At 41.5% G+C, this 15,931-nt stretch overlaps 1 long non-coding RNA gene across 1 annotated transcript; it reads left to right on the top strand.

Moving 5' to 3' along the window:
- The first annotated feature begins 14,312 nt into the window (after window positions 1-14,312).
- Window positions 14,313-15,931, top strand: LOC139435842 (uncharacterized). Its single transcript, XR_011645051.1, has 3 exons — window positions 14,313-14,385; window positions 15,214-15,292; window positions 15,657-15,931. It is a non-coding gene; the product is annotated as an uncharacterized lncRNA (long non-coding RNA).

Here is a 15,931-nt window from a genome sequence, read left to right as displayed (position 1 = left end):
TGTTTCTTTCTGAATCCTGACTGATGTTTAGACAGGATGTCATTTGTACATAAAAACACCTTTACCTGTTCACTCACTAGGCGTTCAAGAACCTTAGCCAGAACTGACAATTTAGAGATGGGCATATAATTATTTAATAAGGTGGCCTCCCCTCCTTTTAGTAAAGGCAGGACATACGCTGACTTCCATACTTTTAGAATTGTGTTTGAGCTGAGGGAGAGGTTAAAAAGAAAAGTGAGAGGTGGAGCAATACAATCTGCAGCTATCTTTAAAAAGAAAGCTTCTGCGTTGTCCGGACCAGCCAGTTTCTTAGGATCTAACTTGGTTAAAGCTTCACGAACAACATCAACAGTAAAAGGGGTAAAACTAAAAGGGTTTTCCAAAACACGTTTTTCAGAGTCACAGACTGTGGTGTTCACAGAAGCAGAGTTAGTGACAGAATCAAATAGAGAACCACAGGACACAAAATGCTCATTAAAACAATTTAGCATAGTGGTCTTGTCCGATATAGAGCCAGATGCTGTGGTAAGGCAAGGAGGTAGCTCATTACGGATTTCACCGGTGGATATCGATTTTATGGCTTTCCAAAATTGTCCAGGATTATTCAGGTTCTTTGTGATTACTGACAGATAATACTTAGACTTAGCACTTTTGATTTGCGATGTGAAGCTATTTCTTAGCTGCCTAAAGCGTAGCCATTCTACCTCTGAGCCTGATCTCCTAGCCTTTTCCCAGGCCTTGTTTCTCTCATGTAGGAGACTAGATAATTCAGCAGAAAACCAAGGATTGTCTCGTCCCTTTACTCTAAATTTACACAGGGGTGCATGTCTATCAATGATCTCCATAAAACCAAGATAAAAATAAGACCATGCAGTTTCTACATCAGCACACAGATCGATTTTTCCCCAATCAAACCCAAACAGATCATGAACAAAACCCTGCTCCACAAAATGTTTTATGTCTCTCCTTATGTCTCTGATGGTATGTGTAGTCCTAAACGATAGCTGGGGATTCTGGGTAGTGTAGTGTCTTCTGCCATCCTTTACTCAGAAAAAATATTTGTTTCTCCGAATCGAAGGGGAAAAATACAAAAGCATTGCACACAATTTAAACCAATCAATGTTGTGTAATTAACAAGGATAATCTGGTGTTTTTTAGTCGATGAGTAGTGCAGATATCACTGTAAAATCAATCGACAGTAAGAGGAATACTTACTTCCGGGTGTACAATTCTCCGTTATCCAATGGGAATGGACGCTCACATTGCCTTTAAGGGAAGCTGACACAAACGAATGCCGTGCTTCCATGAGCGTCAAATCCCGCCGCAGATGGGAATACATTGCAATCAGTTGAAAGCTATTTGCGTCCCTTTATGACGCTGAAGGAGCCTAGGAGCGTCACAACTGCACGCCACGGACACTGACCAAACGTCGCTCCTGGACGATTATGGAGTGAGAGTGTGTTGGCCTGTAACAAAATATAAAACATTCAAAGCATTTTGCATTGTCACTGTCTAATAATACCACATAGGCTACTATTGTATGTGTTTTGAACATCATTGTGAAAAAACAAAACAAAAGGAAAAAAAAGGAAAAAATGTGCCCCCTTTGGACAGTCACAGTTACAGTATGGCTTATGTGAAATGTTGCATTGGTCATGTAAAAAAATAAATGCCCTTTTCTTTAGGAACATGTACACACCTATGTGTGAAAGGCTGTGTAACAGTTCGCCTTGCAAGCACAAGAACACTTTGCAGGTCACACAACGCACTCGGGTTCTTCCAGTGCAGCCTGCTACCCTGCAGCGCGCCGCGTTCTTCAGGCTGATCATCTCTGGGAGATGGGCATTCGCCCTCCTGCGGACCGAGACATGGGGCACTGCCGTCACGGGACGTTTCTTCCCTTGATTTGAGTTGTCTCCTTCCTCTGACTGTTCAGAGAGGTCTGCATCGCTTCCTTGACCGTGATGCTGGGCCAAGAGGGTCGTAGCCATTTCTGTACGGAACTCAAGGAACTGCATGATGCTCTTCTTTGGTGCAGCACATATTGCGAGGTCTTTGCGGTAGAGTAGCCAGCTGTTGGCTAAAGCCAGATCCGTGAAGTGCATTAGCATCCGCATCGTCCACTTCTTAGTACGGGCGCTCATGCGATAGTAGCTAATCATTCTATCGATCAAATCAACTCCACCCATCTTGAGGTTGTACTCAGGGACAATGCTTGGTCGCGAGGCAGTCACATATTGTTTCAATTTCTTGTCCCAGCGCTGGCAGGTGTCTTCAGGCTCTGTGCCATGAACAACAGACATCATCAATACTGGTTTGTTGTCGTACCACTTCACTACACACAACTTTCCGTCTTCAGTGGAAAGTTCTGATGAGGTACCTCTTCCTGTGTTTTTCATGGTTTTGTCAGAGGGTAGCTTCTCCTTCGCGAGTCGGTCGGTTCTTCATTATTGTACCAGTAATGTACATCTCCTTCTTCATCATTTGTTCCACACATCGGATGCTTGTGAAGAACCGGTCACAATACACTTCCGTGCCACGATGCAGAGTTTGACACAGACAAGCCAAGACTCCCAACCCCAGGCCCACCTCTTCTTCTTCGACCTGCTCAAGCAGTGCACCTTTACCTTGATACAGATCAAAGTCCAGCACAATGCCATCTGCTGTAGCACAAACGAAGTTCTTGATGCCAACTGGGTTTGGCTTCATTGGCAGATATTGTCTGTATGGACAGGCTCCTGTGAAAGGAATCATCTGCTCATCAATAGATGCGCATTCAGGTCGATTCTGAGACGTGCAGCCTTGCAGAATCCGATCCAGAAAAGGCCTCACCTTCCAGAATGTGTCCCTCTTCCTCAGATCTTCTGGCACATCATCATCAATTAGCACTTTTATTGATACCCTCAGTCTGAAGAATCTGTCGCACGTGAATCTGTCAGTGATGGCAGTGATTCTCAAGGCTTTGGACCAGTACATCCTGATTGTTGGGTATCGGATGCAGGACATCAAAATACAGGCACCAAAAAAGTGGTAAACCTCATCTACAGAGGTGTTGAGTGGGTCCCCACTCCTAGACAGTGACAAATCATTACAGCAATCTGAAATCATTTTCATCAAATCTCTATCTATATACTGTTCAAAATAGTTTAGTGGGGTCCAGCCATTTCTGTCAAGCTCAGTTTCGTCCTCATGCTCAAACTGGGCAAGGTCTGGCGTCAATGGAGTAGCCCTCCAGCACAACCCACGTCCTGCACAAGCAGAATCAGAATAAAAATAGTACTTATTGCAAAGTAAGTTACATATTTTTACCCATGCAAGCAATTCACTGAGGTGTATTGGTGCATAACGTAGTTGAATCTGAGTGGACGTTTATATGAAATTTGAAAATGTACCCTCAAGGCATGCTAAAATAATAACAATTACCTTTATTGGGCTGTCCCTGAGTGCTTGGTCCTGGTGTTGGCTCTTCCGAGTCATCATCGGAGCGATCAGCCTCGATCTGCTGAGTTTGACGGCGCCGTCTGGGAGTGCGGGATGAACCTGTATCTGTCCCTGTCCCTGAACCTGTCAACAATTGTTGTAAATAAGCATTTTGCTTCCTATCCTTCACCTAGCCCTGAGGCCCTGCCTAAAATAAACAAATATCCACTGGGTCTTGGCTAACCATTATTTGCACCACGGAGACCTTTACATCCTCTGCTGTGCTCAGTGGGCTGAGGAATGGGGTCCTCATCATCACTACTGTCATCCTTATCCTCACTGCTGCTTTGCTCCTGTGGTGGGGGTTGATAATTGGCATCCAGGATGGGATCATCGTTGTCAGACAAGTCTTCCAAATCTGAGTTGTCTCCATCAATTAACCCAAGTAGCTCCAATGCTCTTTGCACAGAAAAACGCTCTGGAAATAAAAACATGAAAAAATCAAATACAAACCAATGTCATTTATATATGTATTTATGTTATTTGTTATTTATTTCACTGGGACAATGTACAGCTTTTCAACTGCACCAGAGTTAGCTATAAACAACTCTAGCTATTAGCTATAGCAAGGCACATTTGTACTAGCATATTAACATTTTCAACCCAACTAATTTATGTATGTATGTATTTATTTAGTTATTTAATTGTTATTTATTTAATCGGGACAATGTACAGCTTTTTAGCTGCACCAGAGTTAGCTATAAGCTATTTTACTTGTGCACATTTTTACTAACATATTAGCATTTTCGACCAACCTAAGTCCCTATGTGCACATACGTGTACGTCATGTTTAGCAGCATACCAAATTGTTATTTTTACACATTTGTTGTCAAATTTGCATGTCATGACAAACATACAATGCTTTGATAAATATCTAAATCAGAAAAAGCCTTGAAATATGATAGGACTTCTTACCTTGTCGAGGTTTGTATTTGGAGCTGCCACTTGAATTATCCCTTGTGTTTGCCGCCATTTAGAATTGTTACCGTAGTGTGTTGTACTCTTCTGACACCACCAGATGGCAGTGTAAGTGTCCACATACTGGCCATGAGGCCCCAGTTCAGCAGAATTAACGACTGGTCATATGACCAAAAATGTGATGTTCACGCATGTGTACGCCAGGCCCTAGGAGCGCCTTGTTTCTCTCATGTACGAGACTAGACAATTCAGCAGAAAACCAAGGATTGTCTCGTCCCTTTACTCTAAATGTACGCAGGGGTGCATGTCTATCAATGATCTCCATAAAACCAAGATAAAAATAAGACCATGCAGTTTCTACATCAGCACACAGATCGATTTTTCCCCAATCAAACCCAAACAGATCATGAACAAAACCCTGCTCCACAACATGTTTTATGTCTCTCTTAATAGTAATACGAGGTTTAACCTTCTGGACCTTAGTGTCCCTAATTGTGGCTACAGCACAGTGATCACTCACATAATTCGCAAATACTCCCACAGATGAGTATTTATAGGGAACATTAGTTAAGATGAGATCAATTAGGGATGATTTATTAGGGGACTTAATGTTAGGGCGAGTAGGACTGTCAACAATCTGAGTAACATTTAAAGAGATACAAAGGTTTTTTAAATCCTCTGACACTGCAGTTAACCAGTCCCAGTTAAAATCTCCAAGTAGCACTATTTCCTTGTAGTCTAGCTGTGATATAAGATTTGGACAAGGAGTCCTTGACAGCTGAGGGTGGTCTGTAACGGCCCACCACCATGACCTGTTGCCCCTTTGCCACTTCTATATTTAAGGCTAACAATTCGAATTGCTTACTGATAGATTTGGAAACTAATGTGGATACACTGAACTTATTCTTAACATAAATGGCAACGCCACCACCTTTATTAGGCCGGTCAGAACGATACACATTATAACCATTTAAGGCAATGTCAGAGGCCAAATAGATTTGTTTAGCCATGTTTCTGATAAAACAATGACGTCAGCGTCAGTGGAGCTCGCCCAAATGCGGACAAAATCTAGTTTACCTAACAGACTGCGCACATTCAAATGGATGAAACCCAACCCAGACCTAGCTTTAAAATCAGCAGGAGTAGCGATCTGACTACTACTACTGGGCGGACCAGGGTTAGGTTGTACATTTCCTGACAATAATAGCAACAACAAAAAACAGGCATCTTTTCCTCTAAATGACACACATACATTGTCATCTACTTTAGAAACACCGGAAAAGTCTGCGAGAGTGTGATTAGAGCTTAAGAAGCAGTCCTGAAGAACCATCATCGCAGGAAAACAAAAAAGACAAACATATTTTGTCGAGCAGATTGTCTGTGACAAGGCAACCGGTAATTGTTTGAGCAACACATCCGAACCTTTGCAGGGGATGCCCACTGCGGGTGGCAGAACACACTTGAATCCAGTAGACTTCTCAGAATGACTAGAGATCTTCTCATAGTCCAATACAGTTAACAGGCACAGCAGAATCCCGATATGGGCCATTTTCCCAGACCAGCACAGAGTATCCGCGATGTTCCTGGAGCAAATCAGCACAGCAGCAAAAGACAGGCGAAAGCAGCAGCGTGGAAACGCTCCGGGGAAAAACACCTCAGTACAGCCGTACTCAACAGGTGGGAGTTGGCCTCCGCAGATCGCAGACAACTAAAACTACTGTATAAGCAGGGATGGCTAAATGTTTGTAAGCAGGAGAGCTATATGCTAACAGATGCCAGATGCTAACAGGTAGTGCGAGCCTGTAGAAATTGTGAATGCCTCACGCAACGCGTCCTCATACTGCTTACATGTATGATGCTTCACATAATGAAATACACAACGGCTGTAGCCTGATTATGCTTTACGAGCTGTAGTAGGTGTGTGTGGTACAGTGTGTAGGTGTGTGCGTGGTACAGTGTGTAGGTGTGTGGTTAAATGACTCCTCGTCCCTGAGTATCCTCACCATCTTTCAGCAGGAAAGGAGAGAGGGAATCCTTGTCCGGCGACAACTGCTGTCTTTTCACACTATTATTAAGCCACGCTAACATTTTCGAAATGCTAACGTTATGTGATGTCTTTTCTGCTCTAGTCTATCGCTGTGGCGCATCGTAGATGCATCTAGGTACACTGGGCATATTTGTCATGCGGCGGCCGGTGGCTGAGTACCGGCATTTTACTCAGTACCACATGGGTAAAAATCAGAAGTGCCGGTACTATGTACCGGTGAGTACCGGCCCAATTCAAGCTCTGGTCTGCACCCAAAAAACAGTTTTAAGTCCTGAGAAAGTCAAATAAGACGGTGTGTAAAACTACACTGCTCAGCCAAAAAAAAGTAACCACTTTGATTTAACTAGGCCAGTAGGTAAGGACTTTCCACTGGATAATAACAATGTATATGTTTTAACTGAATACACTTCTTTTTTTTTTTAACCCTAACTGATGCAGTTAGTCACTTCTTCAATGTTTGTTCTTTCTGATGTAAAGTCAAGGTTGTATGTTTGCAGTAAAGTTGTGGGGCGCTGAACTGTTCTTTTGAATCTTTTGAATTTTGATACATGATATAATTACTTGTCTTTCAAATTTGAAGGAGGGTGAGCAAGCATCTTGAGGAACATTCATCATTAACTCCTGCAAAAAATATAGTTTATTCAATAATAAATGAATATGTGAATCATAAGAGTGATTGACAGCTGATAGGAATAATATGATTGTTAATAGTATCATATTCATTCAGACAAACATCGATGAGACAGTTAATTAATGTACTCATTGCAGCAGTCTTCACAGATTTGGTACCCCTGCTGGTCTAAGAGTGAGACAAACTCATTCTGTTATTGTTCAGTTAAAATTCATTAAATTATGTCTGCCACCTTATATATTTATATTTAAAGATTTACTGATGTGCCACAATAATGTCACCTATGTTAAAATATTAATATTGTGGCTTTCCAAGTTAACATTGATTGATATGACTGCAATTAAATCAGCATATACTTCTGCCAGGGGACACCACCCCTCAAAATCTCCTGCCACGCTCTTGCCACCCCATGAATATTTTTTCTAGATCCGCCCCTGATTGTGCATAACATAAGATAAAGCACTATATAACACCTCTATCAGCTGGTGCCAACAGGCAGGAATATGGAGACAAAACACTAAGAGCACAGCAGCCAAGGTTGCAGGCATGTGCTCAGTGAGGGCAGTACAAACTGATAAACTGGGTCAAAGGTATGGGCCCAGGAAAATATTTCCCCAACAATATCAATATCAGGTATTGGTTAAAGGACCTTCTTGGAATTATTGGATACTAAAGTTGGGCAGTAATCACTCTTGAACAATATCAATCAAACCAGCATATTTACTAAACATTTTTTAATTAAATATCAATCTGTGCAGGAAGTCCCAAAACCGTGAAATTTGTCAGCATTTTACCACCTCCGGTTCCCTCGTCTGGAAGTCAGTGAGTTATTGAATGTGTTTTTGGTTAGAAGCCTTAAATAAGGTCTGTGTGTAAAAAAAAAAAGCTGAAGAGATATTCACATTTTGTTTTACAACAAAATAAATACCCGACTTGTAAATTATGTAAATTATTACATGAAGTTTTGTTGTTAACAGTTGGCTAAACGGGACTACAGAGGTTGTTGAGGAGGTGGTCATCATCACACCAATTATTCCAATTATTTCACAAAGTTCTTTGTTAGAACGTTAGCTAAGCTAGCAAATAGCAAAAATGTCCACACAACGTTTTATTACTTTTCTGCAGGACACAAGTGGGCAATGTAAACTGCTCATTCTATCGTTTCCCAATCGATCCCAACCTCTATTATGACTCATTGGTTAAAGTGGCAAAATACTTTAAATACACATCTACATGTTGGGCTACAATCCTGCTGGTCTTTGTGACACTTGTGCCCCTCTACCAAAGCAGTACCAGGGCCAGTTCGGAGCTAGTGCCCGATTAAGCATCGGTTCTTCCTGTTTCCAGCACAGCGGGGCCAGCTCTTGGCACCGGAAACCGGTTATTTTCTGGCCCCACTCGACTGCCCGTCCAGAAACCAAGAACCAAGTATATCAAGCTTACGTTGGTGCCGAGGGCAGGGGCGCTGAGCAAAGTGACTAAAACGAGATCACAACAGTGAGGCAACACTAACTAGGCAGAGTGTGATGTTGTTTGTTTTTATCTTGCTTTGAATGACCATCCGTTCACTGTTATTTCCCATTTTGAAGACCAGCAATACGTTTTCCAGTATTGTTTTTATTGTAGTAGCTATCGGGTGAAATCAGTATATTGGCTACACAAGTAAAATCATAATGAAAATACGCTGGTAAAATTTGCATGTAGAAAACAGCTTTTGCTACAATATGATAACAACATCATAATCAGATTAGCATTGGATGCTATGCTAACATCACCTGTCTAATACCAGAGAAACTTAAATAATGACGCTATGATTCCAAAAAGCGCCAATTCAGACTGAAACACGCGTTGTTAAGAAAATCAGCGACGTACCAGTCGGGCTCTGGGCGATGGAAACACAACAGGGGCTAAAAAGAACCGCTTTGGAACCAGAAAAGCACTAGGACGGAGCTAGAACTGGAAATGGTTTGGTGGGAAAGGGGTATTACAGATACAAATTACTGCACACAATTCCACCCAGAATCAAACTCTCAGACGATACAGCCATTCTTGGCCTAATGCATAGACAGCGGCCCATCAGTATGGAGCTAATTTCCTGCCGTAACTCCACAAACAAACTAAACAGGTTTTACAAATGCCTCATGATTCACTAATACACAATGTGGTTTGCAAATACATAACACCATCTACCAGTGACGTGCGGTGAGGTTCATGGCTGGTGAGGCACTGACTCTTTCAGAGTCAGATTTACAAATATTATATTTTGACCGTAATCGAAATATTCGGTTATTTTCAAAAGCTTTTTTAGTCTGATGCTTCGATTCATTTTAAACAGACTGTTCAACAAAAGGATACCCACAATCTAAATATTGGATTGTTCTAGTTTTAAAAAGTAAAACTATTTAGTTTTTCTTTAGTTGTTTTTACGTTAGTAAGATCCCATTTTTTTATGTTAGTGAGATCCCATTTTCATTACAATTGGGGTCTTACCTTGACTTGAAGATGAAGTCCATGTTATCCTTCTGGACAACAATCTCTATTACTTTTTTGTAAAAGTCCTTATCTTCCTTTTGTGTCAAAAGTCTAGTTTGTTGTTTGCGTCTACCATCTCTGCGTAGAATAACAGTAGCAACAAGAACCTGTGGGCTCACTTGCGCCCCCTTCAGTGCGGCAGAGGTTATGGCTGCCTCCCCTGGTGCTTTTTTCATTGCCGTTGTATGATGAGACCATTGAGCTTAAATATGGCAGAGCCTCACCTGTCATACTCCAATGTAACGTAAAAACAACTAAAGAAAAACTAAATAGTAATAATAAAATGTCTCCACTGATCTGTGTTGTATGTATGATTCCAATCGCTTTTTATAGTCAAAATCAGCAAATTTGCCGAGCTCCGCTACGGGTAGTGATGAGAAGTGAGGCAGGGACGGGCTCTGCCTCGCGTAAACCTAGGCTGAAGTCGAATAGTCCATTTAGCTTAGGAACCTTCCTAACGGAGTGAAATGACCCGGAAATCCCTCAGTGGCAGCCATGATAAGAGCCGTTCAAATTCTCTAGAATGATAGGAAAGGAGGTTTTAAACTTCCTTTATACCCTCCTTTAGCTTAGGAACCACTGGACCTCCCTTGACGAAAGGAGTGGAGAAAATGCTGCCCCACAATAGAGGTTTCTCAATACTCAAATCTCCCCTTCTCGACTCCTCGACTCCTCGGTCCTCCGGTAGTGACCCGGAAATGAATTTCAGCGCGCCATTTTGAAGGACATCTCATTTCTCTAAATGCACATCGAGGACCGATGGTGGAAAATGCCTATTTTAAAGTTAGTTTGGCCATTAAAATGCGTTTTGATGTCATTTGATGCGAGAAATATGAGTTGTTATTTCAGATTATGTGTGCAGTGGATGTACATGATCTTTAGTTTGCTAGTTATTATGAAGATTACTTCAGGAAATTGCGTCCATAACATTTTCATTGTTACCAAGGTCAACCACCTTGGTAACGCTGCTATCGATATTATTTCTGTTATGTTGTGTAACTGTTTAATGGTGTTATCTTTATTGCTACCCCCTTCCCCGTCAATGTATAGTGTTGGTCCACAGCGCAAACATATTAGTTTAACAAAATCCGCATCTAAAGATAGCCTACGTTATTTTCCCCTGTGCAATTCCAGTCTCACATCTCAGCGCACATCGTCATTAACAAATACCGGAAACAGACCGAAAACATTTTTTAAAAATAAAATAATACTTTATTCCGAGTGTGCTTGCTTTTCTCTTTGAAAGTCATCACATAACGGCATTGTAATACACGGTTCGGCTGCATTAAATATTACATATCTGCCGTAGTTCTGTATTTATAGAGCCCTGATGAGAAGACTTCTAGACAAACATGAGGAACTGAAAACGTGACGTGGATCATAAATACATCAGCCATTAAACAACATCTTACATTTCTTTTCACACAATACGTCTCCTTGCAGTATCAACACTAATTCGGCTCACTTCTATATTTGATCCAATTGGTAGATAGGCTGTATTTACACCATAAAGGTGCACAGCTGATATAAAGGGACACCTAGTGGTTAAAGCATGTTATTGAATTTCATTATTTTTATTATTAGATATTAATAGGATCCCTATAAAGCAGGGGTCTCCAAAACGTCGATCGCGAGCTACCGGTAGCTCGCGGGCAGCTTTTCAGTAGCTCGCGCTCGATTATCGATTATAGCGTAGTAACGTTGCTTCTTGATTTTTCGGCCACGGCCGGACAATAACGTTTTTTTATTTTAGAATTGATTCTGTCACACGAATATAAAATTGGTCGGTGACGCAGAGATCAAGGAACAGACGTGACAGCGGCTGGGCGACACGTCACACATGGAGCAGTCTGCTTTCTCCAGCAGCACCAGTCAGAACCAACGGCAGAATGACCCGCTCTGAATCAGGCCGCGTCGCTGCGGCTCATGCGGCTTTCACACCAGCGCTTTTCAGTTTCTAGCTCCGAGCGGGAGCTTTTCTGGTTCAGCTCCGGTTTCCCTTTTCAGCTCCCGCTCTGTGCACACGGCCCACTGGCGCCCCAGAGCTGCCCCTGCTGCGTCATGACGTCACCGTTTACATCGCTGATTTGCTCCCCAACGGCACCCATTACGGCGCTCACAACAACAACAACAACAACAGCGTCGGGTCGATGATCGTGTTGCTTTTAATCACACGAAGCCAGAATAAATTGAATAACGACTTCTCCAACCTTATACTTTGCTCCAGAGTGCCGTGGTTCATTGTTTATTAATGTGTTTCTGCAGCATTTACCGACCGCTGCAGTATTGGCTGCTCTTCCACGGGAGTTTATTCTCCCGTTAGCTCCCGGTTAGCTCACACTGCAGCGGCCGCTCTAAAGTATTCAATGTCCGACTCACACAAGCAGCTGATGCATATCCCCAGTTATGAATGTGTGTCAGTCTGAATTGACACTGTTTGGTATCACAACGCTGTTATGAAGTTTCTCTGATATAAAACGGGTGATGTTAGCATAGCAACCGAAGCTAAACTGACTACTTGCATCCGATAGCTGCAATAATACAAAACAACACGTCTGCCTCTCTCCACAATGATCGATAACAGTGAACGGATGGTCAAAGTAAGGCACAAATAAAGCCTGGTTAGTGCTGCCTGACTTTATAAAGTGTGTTTATAGGCACTACTGCTTGTAGGCAGGCATAACAGTCGACCCATGTTCAGGGGAGGTGGGTTTAGTTTCCTGCACGCCTCGACGTAAGAGAGACGTAAGCGACGTCGCCTCTTAGCTCCAAAGCTCTTGCCTCTGGACCGACAATTTTTTGGAGCTGGAAATGAGGCGGATTCCGGAGCTAAGAGCCGGCGCCGCTGCGGTGTGAACAGGAAAACCCGGCGCTTTTCAGGCTCTAGCTCTGAGCCGGAGCTGAAAAGGCGCCGGTGTGAAAGGGGCATCAGAGACACACAGGGAGGGATTTGTGTTTTTGAAAAACACTCGTTATTGTAATGTCAGGTTTTTGGTGGATTTAATCAAGTCTTGGATTGCAGAGTATGAATGTCCTCTTGTTATTTTCAGTTGATAAATACGCGTGTACAGTTTGTGAAGGCAGGAGGAAAGCTTCCGCGATCACCGTCTCCTCTCCGTTCCTCCAAGCCCCGCCCCCTCCTGAAAATAATGAGTGACAGGCTGACAGTGACCCGATAGAAACTTTATTATTCACTTAATCACTGAGATATAATGAAGCTAACTTAATCTCATACATTCATGGGATTCATGTAACAGTGAGACAGAGAATGTAAGTGTGCACCCACATGCACTATTTTTGTTTTTATAATGCTGTTGTAAATACTCCTTGTCTGCTGTGTTCAGACCAAGCGGCAAACTCTGGGGAAGAGCCGGGAAGCCAATACGGAAGTGCCACACACTGCAGTTCATATATTGGCCGATAGGCGATGGCTGCAGAAAGGAGCAATTTCCATAGACCCCCATGTTAAAATGCCCAACTTTACAGCGGAAAAAAACATGTTTCTCTCCCTGGCTCCATACATTTTATTATCGATATAGTTAGATTCCACCTTCATGATTATGGATCTGTGAGTGAATTGTTTTCTAACGCGACCCTTTTATTTATATTAGGTCTTAAAGTTTGTGCATACATTAGGGCGTGGTCACTTTGATTGACAGATACGTGCCTCACTGTCAGCTAACAGCAACGTGTCCACTCTGCTAGGCTACAACCATAGAGGCTACAACGTTAGTTAGTCATAGTACTGTACTTGACCCTTTAGCTTTAGCCGTGTTCGTGGTGATATACCAGACAATTAAGATGTCGTGCTGTGCGCTTGAATGTACTAACAGAACTTCCAAGAAGTCTACTCACAGCTTTTTTCGGTGAGTAAAATGATAATATTATACATGTTAACCCCGTTAGCAGGTGTTTGTGTGCTTGTTAGCTTAGCTTGTTATGTAGCTAGCTAAGGACGTAACCCTTTATGCATGTGTATATATATATACAGTTTAGTTTATGATTCAGCCTTGGGTAAGACTTTTATAGTCTATGGCTATGACGCCCATAATGCTAAATGGGAGCAAATGTTAAAAGTGGACCCAATTATCCCAGTGGTGGCCGCCGGAGTCCGCCGCCGAAGCTAACCGGAGCCGTAGCTAGCCCTTTGCGGCTCCGTTAGCTTCGGCCAGCGGCGGAGCCCGGCGTTATAACTGGAGATCAAGGAATGCAGCGAAACGCGGACTTGGTTCGCCTGCAGCCCGCTATAGTATTAGCTAAAGAAATGATGTTGAACAAGGCTTATTAAGCTGAACATCGCCACAATTGTTCTGCTATGTATCGGTACTTATTTTATTTTATTAACGTGTGAATGACAAGCATTAAGAATAACAACAAATAGCTATTTATCTTGCATATTATCTCGTTTGATTATGAATGTAACGTTTATATAGTGGAACTACACTGTTTTATCAAAACCAAAGTGCCACGCAGTAACTTGGTAGGCCCATGCATGTATTTCAGCAGGAAATGTGCAACCTAGATTACATTTACCAACACAGACTATATAGAAATATTTGTAAAAGTTGTTCATGCGTTACTAAGTGAATATGGCATTAACCCTCCTGTTGTCTTTGGGTCGGTTTTCATGTATTTTTGAATAAAGGTTTCCTTTCGTGATCCAGACAGGCTGGACCAGTGGGTGCTGAACATCCGGAGGAACACATGGACCCCCAACGTTTCTTCTCGCCTGTGCAGTGAACACTTTGAGAGTCATCCCTTCAGCACGGACTCATGGGTACAGATCCTTTTTTAAAAACAAAATAACTTGGTTCCATTTGTGAGTGTAAATTGTTGTTACTAATTAAATACATGTTATACATTATACAATGCTAAATAATTGTTATGGCACAGCTTGCACATCAGTGATGAGTAATGTTCTTTTTATTAAAGGCCAAATTAAGATTTTGCCAGTTAAGTAAAGAAAAATAGAAATCGATTTGTTTGCAAACCATCACATTTCTCTTCAATTTATGCAAAGACTCTTTATCATAGATAGAGAATTGCCATTTCCCCCCACATACTCTATGTTAAAAACAGATGAATTATATTACCTTTTTTTTACATTATTTTAATAGCAACATTCATTCATCTGTTGTCATCTTATAACTTATTTATCTTAACAGCTATCACTGTAAAAAAAAAATGATTTAATTTAATTTTACTATACAATATTTATCTTTACATTCTGTTCTTGCATATGTCTTATTATATTTACGTGTATATAGATTTCTGCCTGCACTAATTTATTATTCTTAATTTAATTTTGAATTTCTTTTATTGTTTTATGTCTTATATAACTGTTGCATTGTTGGAGGAGCTCGGGACAGATGATTTTCATTGCCATTCCCACACTGTAGCCTATGTGCTATGACATAAATCCTTTGAATCTGAATCTTGGAAACACGTAATTGTTGAATGGATTAACTGCATAGTTAACATGTTGGCCCTCTATTGTCTTTTATAATGCACTCTTACATTTAAAACAACATTATTCAAAAGAAAGTTGAATATCTACAGACCTCAAAAAGTTATTTTATGTGTTTTTGTTTATTATTTTTATTAGGGAAGGAGAAAAACACTGCAGTGCCCACCATTTTCTATTTCACCAATGGCAAAGAACAACAGCCTGGAAGGAGAAGCAGGTGAGTAGCAATGACGAGGTAAGTGACACTCCTAGTTCGACTGTTAATAGCAATGAGGAGGTTGCAGATGTAGACCATGGTAGTGGTGAAAACAGTCTTGCTGCTGATCAGAACAATATCATTATGATACAAGGCATGCCTGAAGAAGCCTTTGTTGTTCCACATGTGGAGCGTAATGACATTCCAACAGTCAATGCTTGTGAGGAGGGTGTTGGTTTGGGCAGCAGCAGCCAACAAACAAAACAAATTGGAAAACAGGCAGACTCCGCCTCTGTTCACTCTTACACTTGGGCTTTAAACTAAGACGGGTCATACTGAATAGTTTGTGCACACATTTCTAACATGTGATCTTTCTTTCATGTAGGACGCTTGAGGGAAGTTGCAACGCCTCGGCCAATGGGATGTCTTCTCCACGTGAAAGAGATTGAAGGCATCATTTATAACTTGAGACAATTTTCCAAAAGTTATGACTTGTATTGGCTTAGATAGTAATGGATTACATCGAACACGAATCAAGATTGTATAGAAAAAAATGAAAGTGTAATCCTTAGTTACATAGGAAGAGATGTAATCGGATTAGTTTTACTTTTTTTAATAATAGGGAAACTCAGGATTACAATCTTATTCAAAACCTAAAAA

Source organism: Pseudochaenichthys georgianus, chromosome 19 (genome assembly GCF_902827115.2).
Source record: "Pseudochaenichthys georgianus chromosome 19, fPseGeo1.2, whole genome shotgun sequence".
Classification (NCBI taxonomy): domain Eukaryota; kingdom Metazoa; phylum Chordata; class Actinopteri; order Perciformes; family Channichthyidae; genus Pseudochaenichthys; species Pseudochaenichthys georgianus.
Note: the sequence above shows the minus strand (reverse complement) of the source record. Positions and strands in the feature narration are given on the sequence as shown.